The following is a 13,626-nucleotide window of genomic DNA, read 5'->3' as shown; positions in this document are numbered from 1 at the left end:
AGTAAACCATGAATAGCATGCAGAATAGTGGTCCCTGACCACTGCTGAGCTACTTGTATAGACGTGGCTTCAGCCAAATGATATAGCACAAACAATGGTGGGAACAAAATTGTCTTTCCCAGAGATTTGGCCATCTTTAATAGAAAGTACAAAATATACTGAGTAATCTAGTGTCACGTTTTAGGGGGGGGGCGGGTAAAAGAGCAGGTGGACCCAAAAAGGCAGAACAAAAGATTTTAACAAAAAGTGTCCTTTAATAATTAAGGCAGGGCATCAGACAAAACAATAAACTCAAAAATGCTCTTCAGCAAAAACAGGGGAGACACAAGGAGACACTAGAGAACTTACTGGAAGGAGGAGAAACAATGACGGAGTGGTGAGACGACACACAGTACGACAACGAACCGACAAAGACCAAGAGAAGCACAGAGACTTCAATACACACTGAACTAATGAGACAGGTGGCACAGGACAAACAGGTGAAACTGATGAGGGCACGAACTCCGGGTGGAGTACACACAAGGAGCTGAAACTACAAAATAAAACAGGAAACAGAGAGGGACACAGAGAGAAACACACCAGGAACAAGGTTACAACAAAAAACTGAAAACTCAGAACACAAACCCAAACAAAAGGAACACAGGTAGACACAGATGTAATAATAATAATAATAATAGAAATGAAAACTCTCTTTTCAGAAGAGGACAAAACACATGAGTCATGATATCTAGATAGGAACAAGTATCCAGGTTGCACAGTTGAGGTCAGGTCGTGGTGGAAGAAAAAAAAAAGCAATATTAATTGGCCAAAAAGAAAAAAACAGTGAGTTCAACAAACAAACATCAGACTAACTGGGATACTAGTATTTATTATATATATATATATATATATATATATATGAATAAACAGCAGTTAAATACAGTAATGAGACTAATGGAAGTTATGTTGCTTACAGAGGCTTAATTAAAGGGATTGGCACCGTTGGCTTTAAAATGACGACTGTATTAAAAAGGGTCGGTTTCATTTTTACAAAAAAACAGTGTGGCGTCTCTGACACGTCTCACCTGAGTTATTATAATATCTGGTTTTAATTGTAGCTATGTCATTCACACAAGAATAGCTGCATTAGTGTGGTCAGGTTTTTAAAGCAATCTTTTTTTTTTCAAGTTCTATGAAAGTCTGAGCATCTATATCACAAGTGTGTAGTTTCTTAGTTGAACATTTAATTTAAATGTTACTGTCTCTATTATGCCTGAACCAATCAAAGTGTTCCTTTTAAGCAAATTTTATTAAGCAACACAACTTTTATATCATATATTGTATAAAAGATATATAGGAACGATGTTTCAGCCTTTTTTTAGCATCAAATGACTAATTTAAACAAAACTTATTCGACCAATTAACACTTTGAACACATATATATCTTCAGTTCATTGTTTTGGTCAGGGAATTAAAATGGTTTAGTGATAAGTGGAGAACTGAGCAGCCCCACAGATAGGAAGCGGAACTTGCTTTTTTGATCCATCACAGAAAGAATCAATCAACACAAATAAATTACAGCAGCGGTGCAATAACACATGTTCGGAGTAGTGAAGACGGTGATTATCACCTCTCGTGGAGTCAGAGTAAGAGATCTCAGACTGGCAAACACCTCTGTTGACAGCAAATTAAAACTGACAAAACACTGATCCATGAAGCCGAGGAATAAGAAATACATTTTATTTTTATGTTGATCTATGCTGAAAACTTGGGCTTGAGGCTTCTTTTTCGAGGCAGAAAAACATCACGCAGGCAGATTTTGTCAGAATCAGTCAGTGATGTCTGAGGTGACATCATGTTTGATTGTTGGCTGGACTTCAATCCGTGCCTCCCTTGCTGGGTTTCATTTCAGGACAACAATAACTCAATTTTTGGTCTGTGCCTTGACCCATATTGCCGCGCTCCTAACGGACACGTGTCAAAAGGGCTCTGCGGCTGTAATTCCCTGTGGTCACCTGACAGACTGATGCAATAAAGGCAACTGTGGCAGATAAGGAAAAGCCCCGGCCTGCCTAACAGCCATCCAGAGGTGGGTTGTTGGCTCTCAGGATTTCGTTATGGTACAATTTGTGTCAAATGTCCAAAGTGGAAGCTGGAGAGATTTTTATTTCAACCCGGACACATGGCAATTGTAGATCAAATTATAGCAAAACAGGAATATTGGTCAATTCATTTCTTATTAGTGCAATGTCCCAAATTAAATTCAGACTATGGCTTTTTTTTCTGCGACCTCACATTCTTACAGTTTATCCCTTGCTGAAAGTGTGTGGTCATTAATAAAAATAATTAAGCTATATGATTTCTACCTGTGACGACTGGTTCCCATATAGCATGAGCCCAGAATTATAGCTATAGTTGTTTTTGTGAGTCGATGAAATAACATTAACAATTCAAGATTTTAAAAAATGCAGCAACGTCATGACGGTGAATTGAAAACTCCAAATTGGAATTGAAGCAAACATTTGGTGCAGCTTGATGGCAGAGATATGCTCTAAACTGAGCATCACTCTAGTTGGTTGTTTGATTTTTCAGCAGGATTAAACAAAGACTACTCAACAAACGTTTCCCAGGGAATTATTCGAGAATATTGAAGATACAAATCAGGCACATTTAGGGGATTTACATCCATGAGTGTGTGAGCCCTGATTGAATTCAAGGGGACTGTTGAGCGCTCAGTGTGAAAGACTCTTGACATAAGCGCAAAAATGCAAGGATGCAGATCGTGACGGTAAAACTCATTTTTGTTTTTCGGATGCAGAAAATTTGAAAGCTGGGATGCCATTTGTAAAAAATTAAATACTGACTTCATGCACCACTTACAGGCATTGGAAGGTTTGCGCTATCAAGACACATAATGGATAGATGGACAGAGGATGTCACAGCTTGTAAAAGCCCTATGAGACAAATTGTGATTTGCGAATATGGGCTGTACAATTAAAATTTGATTGATTGATACTTGATTGACGATCATTACATTGCTATACAAATTTGCATTTTCCACTTGCTTTAAATTAATAATAGCACGGTAACTAGTGTCAGGCTGTTTCCAGGCACAGTCCATTTCACAGAAGACGAGTCACCGCTCGCTATGGACTTGCCACTTCACTGTTGCAGAGTATTGCATAATGCAGCTCCCTTTGTGCCGGGGAAAACAGTTTTTGCACCAAGTGGAAGAACTTGTGGCCTGTGTGGAAGTCGGAAGTCAGTCAGCGATCGCTCCGTCATCGCCGCTGTCAGCCAAGGAAGCCCTGCTGCCATAGCAACCAAGTTAAATGGCCACATTGAGGAGTGGGCCCCTGCCCTGGAGTTGCATGCACAGATAAGTCATTGTTGAGATCTTTGTGAAGCATAAACAAGTGGAGCTTGAGATGCATTATCAAAGTCAGGTTCTGGACGAGCAGCAAATACAACATAGGAAAGACTTTACATCTGACCTACAATTACAACACCTCCGTCTGAACAAGAGCAGCAATTATTCAAAATGAAACATGGACATGAAATGGAACGTGCAGCGTGATTTTTCTTTCCTTGCCTTCACTGCGCGGGGAACAAAAAAAATTAGTTTTGCCGCATTGTCTCGGAACAAATGTGCATGGCCGTGTTTATTCATACGTTTTTGTCAACACTGTGGAATCTCTCTGCTTACCGTGACCTTTGCAAATATCACAGCCAATATCACAAATTATAAGTTAGAGTCCATTTATATTTTTGCACTACAAGATACAATGTGTGCAGCTTCTCCTCAAGGTCTGTGCTGATGTACAACTACGAGAAAGTTTTTCCATTTACATTGTTTTTTCATATATCTATTTCACCGCTACGCCTGCTGCTGCTTTCACATCAATGCATCAGTAAGGTAATGATTTGTAAAATATAATTATAATATAACAATATAGAAGATTGACATTATGAAGAGTCCCTTCTATTTAATTTGAACTTAATAATTTGATTGAATATGTATTATATATATATAAATTAAATTTCTTATAGTAATTAACTTTATTATTTTATTATTATTAACTCCACAAATCATATGAATTTGTATAAAAATGTATACCAAAGGTCAAAGTAGGGATGGAAATAATCTGTGTTAGAGTGTAGAATTACATGTAAAATTGTAACTTACTTGTTGAACAATTTTCTGCAAGTACATATTTCTGCCCCCAGCACTCCGAGTGACCTAGACTCATAGGCTAAATTAAAATATATTTCCAACAATATATGGCTCCCACACCCTTCAACAAATGTGTAATCACAACATTTCACATGAGTAATTTTCACAGGGGTGAAAAAAAATGTGTGGATGGACTGATAGGATGGACAGCACGAGTCCAATTCAAAATAAAAATCTCATATCATGACCTATTCCCTTTTGGATTTGACACACACATACTGCATAGTGTGAGCTGACATGCACTGTACATGGGGACAGGCTTTGTTTCTGTCTTATATAAATATATGAACATCCTCCTCATCGGTGCAGATCTCCCTGAAGAAAATGGTTCATTCTCATATAATTATTTTAAAGAAGAGTGAGTGGGCAAGGGTTACATGTTGAAACACTGGCTCCCTTGATAATGTAACACACGGTGCATTATGATGTTGCGTGGAAAGTGAGAAACACACTTGAGAAATAGAGTTTTAGCATTACTGTGTGTTTTTTTCTTCCTCTGGTGAAGAAACAGGATTGTGTATTTGGGGAAACTGAGGTGGTGAAAAACAAGAAAAAAAAAAGCTTGCCTCAGCAACTCCTCTCATAAAAAACCCCAAAACAGACATACTTTATATTCCACACAAGTAAAGTGGGATTATTATGATTAATGTGGCGCATGAATGTTTTTAAGCAACTGACACAGAGCGGTGCGGCAGAAACATTGTTGATTCAGAAAAATTACACACACTTACAGTTGTGTGTACTCGCTAAATGGGCCAAAGTGATGCCGACTTAGATAAATTGAACGGCTGTCGGCCTGAAAAGCAACTTCCAGATGGCCATCCCCTCTGGAGCACGCGCTCAGACTGTCAACCTCAGTGTGCCGTTCCACCGAGCCTGAAGTGAAACATTAACAAAGTACAGGGAGTATCCGAGTTGGCGCGTGGCTGCTTTGTTCTGCTGCAGTGCTGCCATTTGGACATTTGTCTCGTGACACCTTATTTTGTTTTTTTACAGACTTACAAAATAGAATTATGCTTTGGATTCATCTGCAAATCAGTGATCCTTCGTTACGGGAATTAGAGATTCAAATTAAATTCACTAGAAACCACTGAAAAGCAGCAATGGCAGTGACATTTTTATCACCTCCTCCAAAGAGATTATTTTCTGGCTTGTCTGTCTGTTGGTTTGGTTTTTTGCAAAAACGAGTAAAAATAATTTTAAAAAACTCGGTTGAAGGACTCGAGCCAAGAATAAGCCCACTGAATTCAGGTGCAGAACAAAGGAGCGACTTTTACTTATATAGATAGGAAGTTTAGGCAATTTGTTAGTTTATTTGTTTGTGTGTCTGCAGGATTACAAAAAAACTACTGAATTTCATTCAATTTCGCTGCAGATTGTGGGATTTTAAATATACTTATATATAATTTTGTTTATAATTTATTTTCTTTAACTTTAGTAGAGGATGTTTTTTGAATTATTCTTCAATTTCCCAGGAGAATAATTTAGGCTGTGGTGCAGTGTGAGTACAAGGAGACTGTTGTGCCTTGGTGGAGGTATGTGCTCGACTGAGCATCTTGAAAAGACATCTGAAGAGCTCCGTCTTAAGTTCAGCCTGACAGGGTGATATGTGAAAAGGTGTTTTCAGCTGGTACCATGCACCACACACTGAAGCTGGACCTGACTATTGACAGAAAGGCACAGAAAGGCCTTCCTAGAACAAGCAGCATCTATCTGGGATAATCTACAATGGACAGATGAAACCCCCGTAGAGCCCTTCAGGAATAATATTTGTCAGTTGTTTACAGGCGACAAAAGGAAAAGAACACCCTGCCCACTGTGAAGGAGGTTGTGTCGTGCTGTGCTGCTGCTTTGCTGCCACTGGTAAATGAAAAGAATTCAAGGAATGATGATATCAGAAGATTGACGAAGCATTTTAAAGAGAAATGTGTCACCTGGTGTCAGAGGACGAAGTTTGGGGCGAAGGTCTTGATTGGTTTCGGGACTCTCAAGCGCAAATCCTGCAGCGCAAAAGAATGATCGACAGGGAAAAGATGGACTCTTAAGTTGAAATCTGCCATTGCAAAATAAAACCTCGGCAGCAGGCAAAGAAGCTTCTTGCGGCTTAAAGCTTTCAGAATGTTAGATTTTTGTTCTTTTCCAACATTATGCAAGTTCTTTTTCCTTTGGTTCAGTAACCTTCGGCTATTTCATTAAAAAATATTCTGGTTATAAAAAGCTGTTTCATTAGCATTTATTTCTGAAGATAAGCTGCAACTTTGACCTTGCACTGTGTTCAGAGCTTTTGAGCCAGTTCACACACATTTCATGTTTCATCAAAACAACAATAGTAAAGTATCAGCCTTTAAATGTCTGCATGTCTAATGGCTAAAAGGTCCAATTGTTTCGCACTTTATTGACTGAAATTCAATGTGTCCTCAGAAAACAACAACACTATGAGTCAGTCCTGTGTGTGGGGCTGTGATTGAACAGCTCTCCTGACTCAGCACACTTGGATAGAGGAATCACTGCAAACCCTGGAAGGTAAATATCACGGACAGCTTGCACACCCTCTCTCAGTCGGTGTGAAACTCACATTCGCATCTGCCGACGGCTGGGTCATGACACAAATGAGCAGAGCTCCTGTTGATCCTGATCTTGGAGTCAATGCAGTTTACTCGATGTTCCTATCCTCAGTGTAGCCCGCACAAATGAATCATTTACAAATTCATCCATCTAATTGCAGTTGGGCGGTCTGTAAGTGCCGTGTGTAGGAGGAGCAGTTGGGTCATAGGTGAAGTGATGCCGGAGCTCCACACTTTGCATAATCGAAAGTAACATCACAGACTAAATTCAAAGGAACAGATTTAGGTGAAAGTGATTAATTGGCAGAAATTGAATATTAGATAATAATCCTTGTGATATTTTTACTAGTGTGTTATATCTAAATTGTACAAATTGTTGTTTTCTTTACCATAGAATGAGACTTTTTATATTTAAATACTTCAGGGGACTGGACAAACTTAACATCTTTTGTGTTTTTATAACAACTGAAGGTTTTCACAGGTTCTCTCTCATGTTTGAAAGGGGAGGGTGAGGTGAGGGCTATTCAGCTGCAACATGCAACTTCACCACTAGATGTCACTAAATTCTACACACTGAACCTTAAAATGGAAAAAAGATGGTATATTTCAACCTGAATCCTTTGCCAAAAAAGTCACTTAAATAATAATCATAATAATAAACTGTCACTGCCCACATACTTCTATCCGTGCTTGTCGGCTAACCCTACACTGCCCCCGCATTATTTCCATTGGTGCTGTTCTTGGAAGAAAATGAACGCAGGCTGAGGACAGAAGGCCCCGTCCGTTTCCATTCATGCATCCAACATTCAGCATAAATTAGCCTTTAGGTTGAACATTTAAATCTAGTGAGGGCACAGTAAACTGAGTACAGATTAAAGCATTACATTTACCATCCATCTTTACTAAAGTATGTTTTGAATACTTGTCAAAAAAGAATAACTATACAAATACAGTTATTATTCTTTGAGAAGTACAAGGCAGCTTGTCAAGGATGAAAATTCCATTCTGAAGGAATTCATTCTCACATTGTTAGACAGATTCTGTTTGACAGCAAAGGGAAGATGATTTGCAGTTTAAGTCAAAAGCAACCCATCAAACGTCCATACACATCATTTTTAATCTCAGCCCATTGATCTGGAGTGCCACAGATCAACAACCGTATCACAGCTATTAAGTTGAAAGGGTTTCTGCTGGATGATACCTGACAGGTCACAACGGTGAAAAGTAATTTGAGACGTACTTAAGTTGCAGCACAAAAGATAAAAGTTAATCCTGCTCACTGCTGGAAGATCAAAACTAGGAGCGACTCGAGGAGGATCCTTATCGGCCTGAAATATTGTCTCTTTGTTAATAAAATGTTCCACGAGCAGTTTCTAAAGGATCTCTTCTCATCTTTTGTTCTGATGGTGACCCACCTCAAGTATCTCTCTCAACACTTTCACAAAATAGAAAGCCTGCAGGAACACGACAGATTTGATAGATCGAAATGTGGCACCACAAACTTTGCTTTGACTGCATCTTTAAGTAACTTTTACAGTGTGTCAGTGCTCCGGGTCACACGAGAGCAGTAAGACTCATTTGTTTACACAACTTACGAGGTAACAATTAGGATTTGGAGCTCTCTGGATCCTCTCATCAATAATGCAGTGCTTTAAAAATGACAGGATAAAACTTTTTGAAGCCTTTCTGCTGTCGAAACAAGTATCATGTTTTATTATATTATGTAGTATTTTCGATTTGCACAAGGGCCAAACTTAAAAGTCAAAATACAAGTTAAATACATTTTTATCAAAGAGGATTTCTATTAGTTTGGGTAGTTCATCACACTGATTTTAAATTATTTATTTGATGCTATAAAAACATAATGAATCATCACGATTGACAGCTCAAAATCGACCATATCTTGGCTTCAATTCTGCAAAGTGTGGGGAAGTGGAGGGGCATCATCCATCTTGTACACAGACTATGGTAGAAACAGTGCTGTTACATTTTGCATTGTGTTATGACCTGCATAACACAATGCAAAATGTAACAGGATACAATTAAAGCAGCATTAATTCATATTTTCAGCAGAAAGATCGACAATAATCTCATTGTTTATGACCTGTCCAGCACTGAAAGGGTCAGAGACACATATAGCAACAAGGTGGTGAACACACATTAACATTTTAACAAGCTAACACTCTGGTGGAAATCAAAATAGAGTTTACTTTATATATATATATTACATCCAACCCTGCATGAGTCAAGCAGGCATTAAAACAGAGATAATCAATAATAACAATTTGGGCTCCACTCATATAACTTTCCCATCGCTGTTTTATGAGGAAACAGCCCTTTACTGGCACATGCATGAGGGCTGTTCCTGAACATCCTTGAAGCAGGAATGAGTGTGTGGGCAACGGGGAGGATGTGAGGGGTTAGGTGAGATTGTCTGTGTGTGTGTGTGTGTGTGTGGGGGGGGGGGGGTTGCAGAAAATAATCCCCCAGCGTTACGCCAAGCGAGGCTCTCAGTGGTCAGAGGCTTTCGTTGGCGCGCTCATTAAAGCCCCCCTATCTCTCCCTCTCTCTGCTTCAAATTGCCTTCCCAGCCTCATACTGCGCCGGGGCCAGAGGGTCAACAGATTATTTTCTTAATCCCGTTAATCCATCCTCACATCAGTCCGGGATGATTCTCACCATAATTGTATTCGCTGCCGCCTCAATTAGAAAGAGGCTGGAGAAATGAGGTGGAATGAGACGTCACGGCGGATCAGCGGCGAGTGCGTGTAACATACATATACACACACACGGGAGAGCGGGACAAAGTTTTAAAAAGTGGTCAAGTTGTGTTTTTTGTCATGTGTGAAACGACAGGAGTTCAAGAGGTGAACGGGCTGACCGCTCTGTGCTCCTGACGTCTATGGCGGCCCAAGCTGATAGTGTATCTTAAGGACTGAGCCATTGTGCACAGCAATTTGGACACAATAACAATACATCTGCTTGTTTTAAAAGATTTAAATCGAAGATACGACTGCTCCCGTCCATTTATGTCAAAATCGACAGACCCTCCCAAAAGGGCAAATACATAACACACAGAGTTCACAGTGCACAAGCGTCTGCACGCTTGTTTCAGCGTATTATCCCTGTCAGTGTGCTGAGTCAAAGGTTAACCACTCCTAATGGTTGGACATTATGTTAATTGAACGATCTATTAGCGTCTTGTCAGATTAGACTCAACCGACAAGAGGCGCAGTCACAGGGCCAGAGGCTGAGAGGATTCAAGTGCGGGGGGTGTTATCTCCCGGAGAACTTCTCATCAGCCATAATGGCTTCCACTCTGTGTGGCAACCAAGTCTTCAAGCTGGGACTGATGTTACAGGCAATGGCCAAGAACTAATGTCATCTGAGGAGCACGGCGCACCAGCGTGAAGAAGTAGAAGAAGGTTTGATTGTTGTTTTTGTTTGGTTTAACCTGAGGAAAATGCAATCTGGTGTGTTTTGTATTCGCTTTATCTGAGTGCACAGTGTCTGATTACAAACAAACCAGTGTTTTTAAGTAGAATTCGACCATGTTTCTGTAACCGAGTCCTTGAGAGTAAACTTAATGGCTTTAATCCATCTAACAGCAGAATAAGGAAAGCAGCCACAATACCAGTCTCCCGTTTCCTCCAGCTACTGCAGATCCCGAGCTAAATTGGATGTATCAGCATGTTTCTGGGGTCTCATACCACTTGGACACGCCGTACCTCACCTTCAATGCAAATGAAATGTTTAAAGATGTTTAAAGCTCATTTCATTAGCGCATATCTTATTCATTTGGTAAGACTCCGAAGCTTCAGCGTCATACGATGTGCAGGTTGATTTTAGTATACTGGTTATACTTTATTCTGTTGGGGGAGCCAGCCTGGTCTCTCTCCTGGCATATAACATTATTCGGTACAAAGAACATACACACAAATTAGAAAAAAATATATAAAGAACAGCAATGCAATATTTGTGAAAATCCAAGATATGAATATAGTTGTACCACCATAATAAACTGAAGAAGAACAACACAGCTGTTCATTGCAATGCCAGGATTACAGAAAACACTGTATCAATCTGCTTGTGCACCTAATGATTAATCTCAGCCCTAAGTCATGAACAGGAACTTCAGAAGACATTTTCAGAATAACAAAAGGCTTATGGGGCTTTCATACCATTTTTGGTTCGGACCGGGAAAGTTTTCAGTTTAGTAGGGACCAAAATAACAGTTGTGAAGGGTGGCTCGGACCACAACCATCAACGAACCAAAAATTTGGTCGGACAAAAAATAGTTGTTCTCTGTCTAGGTCAAACTGAACCACTGTTTCATTTTTTTCCACAACTTTTTGGTTGGTTTGGACCAAAAGCAGGAAGTTAAGTCAGAAATAAGAGAATAGAATAGCTTGCAGTCATCTCTAACAATACAATATTTTAACTGGTAATGAACTATGACATCACAAAATTAACTAAATAAAACCTAGTTTTTTCCCAGGCATTTTATTTAAAAAAGTTATTTAACACAAATAGCCAATTGACAACACTGCACCAACATCAGAGGTACACCTATCTACCAATCAATGCCAAGAGCTCACACATCCATCTAACGCCACCAAAAGTAAACAATGTCACAATGGTACGAAGCTTGGTTTTGGACTTTCTGGGATGTTATGGTGCTGGATGATATCCCAGCCACAGCCGTTTGAGGTCACAGGTCAATGAATTCACTGCAAACCAAACTTCGGATCTTCAAGCTGGATGCTCACACTCAACACTTTTCACATTTGTTGCCCTGGGGTGAACTCCAGAACCCACGAGAACTTGTTTTTGGCAAGCTTGGTCCACTTGCCCGTATTTTACTTCCTCTGCTGTTCAGCTCAGCTAAGAGCACAAGGAAGAGTTAGAAGGATATGATCATTGATCCAGACTTCAATTTACACTCCATAAATGATCTTGTGCCAGGCTTTTTAATATGAGGAACTGCTGGCTCTCACAAGTCAACAACATCCATCTTTTACCCATGAACACCTGGTGTTTTGTGGGCTTTTTCTTTACGAGACCGCACGGTTTGTCCAGTATGAAGTGAAGAGGATTGAACTGCAGTCCTAAAAAACTGCACCGCAGCACAGCAGACTTAGAAGAAGACTGAGACCTGCAGGGTCAGACGTTTCTGTGTGGTAATTTATTCTTGAATGATCTATGCTGCAACAACAAACTACACAAAAGGTGGAAGTGGCCCGCAGTGTGGGGGGAAACATTCAAAGACATTTGCCATTATGAGCCATTATTGAGGTTTTAAAATGCTGCAGTTTGAGTTGCTACTATATTTTATTTAGGCAGATGAGACAGAAACCATTAGAGTGCCGGGATTCAAATGCACAGCCTCTCATGTCACAATGTAGGAGTTGTATCCGAGCGGTTATTTTCATATTTTCAGAAGAATACATTTGCATGGTTCACTCTGGAAACTGAAATAGACACCCCCTGTGCATTACTGATGAAGCTTACCTCATAAAACCTTTGCAATTTTCTTTGTCTGTGCTCCTGGATTATTTACATCCATTTCACAGCTTAGCATTATATTGTATATTTCATTATGTTATCGACTGCGGGGACTTTGCGATCGCATCAGTGGTGCGTGGCACTCCACTTCCTGTATCAGGGGTGCTGCACTAGAATTAATACGCTACTTAAACCAGAGTGCAGGTTTACTTTTCTTCACTGCAGCTTCCTCCTTTCTTTTGGGTCATCTCCCCTTGTGTATAATAGCTGTAATTTTATCTCATCTGACATTAACAGAAACAAGAAAAGGATAAGAATCTCGGAAAATCACAGACCTGTGGGAAAAATATAAAAAATTGGACTAAAGGTGTAGTTGTCATCCTTGTGAATGGATTACCCCTTCAATCTCTCTGACCTTCGGTGTCTCCATGACTGTTGGTGTGAAGTCAAGCCCAGGTGACCTTTGGATTTCTACACAGGACTCCTGGCCCGCCGACGCAACTCTTATCTTTCTCTGCGGCTGATAACGCCTTTCCCTCCCTCCACTCATCTTGATGTGGAAAAGTCAGCTTTTCCTCATATCGCTAGATGCAGTAAGAAAGATATGACTTGGTGTGTGTGGGTGTGTGTGTTATCTGCATGACTGCGAGGAACTGAGAGAAAAGAACAAAAAATTGGTTGCATGGAGGAATAATGACTCTTATTGTTATTATTTTTCTACGCTTCTACATTTTAAGTAATATTTGATTAAAAACGTTAAACTGATGTGTGTTTTACTATTTGGGAATATTATTCCATTCCAAATCAATATCTGTTTACCAACAGATTTAATAATAAATTGAATTCATCTAAATGTGAGTTAAATCATTTCTGGTCTAACTTTAAATAAGCTGCTTCATTTATACAGGTTGTAAATAGTGGAATTTGGAAACTTCAGAAACTGGAACAGCCACAGGCTTTGACAGCAAATATAAAATCAAACTGGAATATATTGATGATATGTTATTGTTTTTTTTCTCATTCCAGTATGAACACCAGTATGAATATGTTGCTTGATGCAGAACTTTGACTGAGAAGTGGTTTCAAGTCGCTAAAGATGCATTTCATGGTATTTTGGACCGATTCGATGTCAGATGAACCTTTAGGTAATAAGTAACTTTTTCTGAAGCAGCAGGAGACTTGAAACCTTCTTTAGGTTCCCGGGGTACACCATGTCCAACCCTGATAGCAAACAGATGTGGGCCACTTCAGGCAACGATGCAACATTTCTGGCCCTCTTGTGGCCTGGACAAAATGGATGTCAGAGCACTTTTAAAATAGCCAATTTGGCCGAAATATCTCAGA

At 39.7% G+C, this 13,626-nt stretch overlaps 1 protein-coding gene across 6 annotated transcripts in view; it reads right to left on the bottom strand.

Moving 5' to 3' along the window:
- LOC109638878 (neural cell adhesion molecule 2) overlaps nucleotides 1–13,626 on the bottom strand; it is a 381,983-nt gene that overhangs the window by 239,780 nt on the left and 128,577 nt on the right. The window contains exon 1 of one of the 6 annotated variants that reach the window (XM_020102059.2): nucleotides 349–466. The exons of the other annotated variants lie outside the window; for them this stretch is intronic. The gene's annotated coding sequence lies outside the window, so the exon portion shown is untranslated. Of the gene's footprint in view, nucleotides 1–348; nucleotides 467–13,626 lie in introns of those variants that run through there. 6 annotated transcript variants of the gene reach the window in all.

Source organism: Paralichthys olivaceus, chromosome 24 (genome assembly GCF_024713975.1).
Source record: "Paralichthys olivaceus isolate ysfri-2021 chromosome 24, ASM2471397v2, whole genome shotgun sequence".
NCBI classification, from domain to species: Eukaryota; Metazoa; Chordata; class Actinopteri; order Pleuronectiformes; family Paralichthyidae; genus Paralichthys; species Paralichthys olivaceus.
The sequence above is the reverse complement of the archived record's forward strand: the minus strand, read 5'-3'. Positions and strand labels throughout refer to the sequence as shown.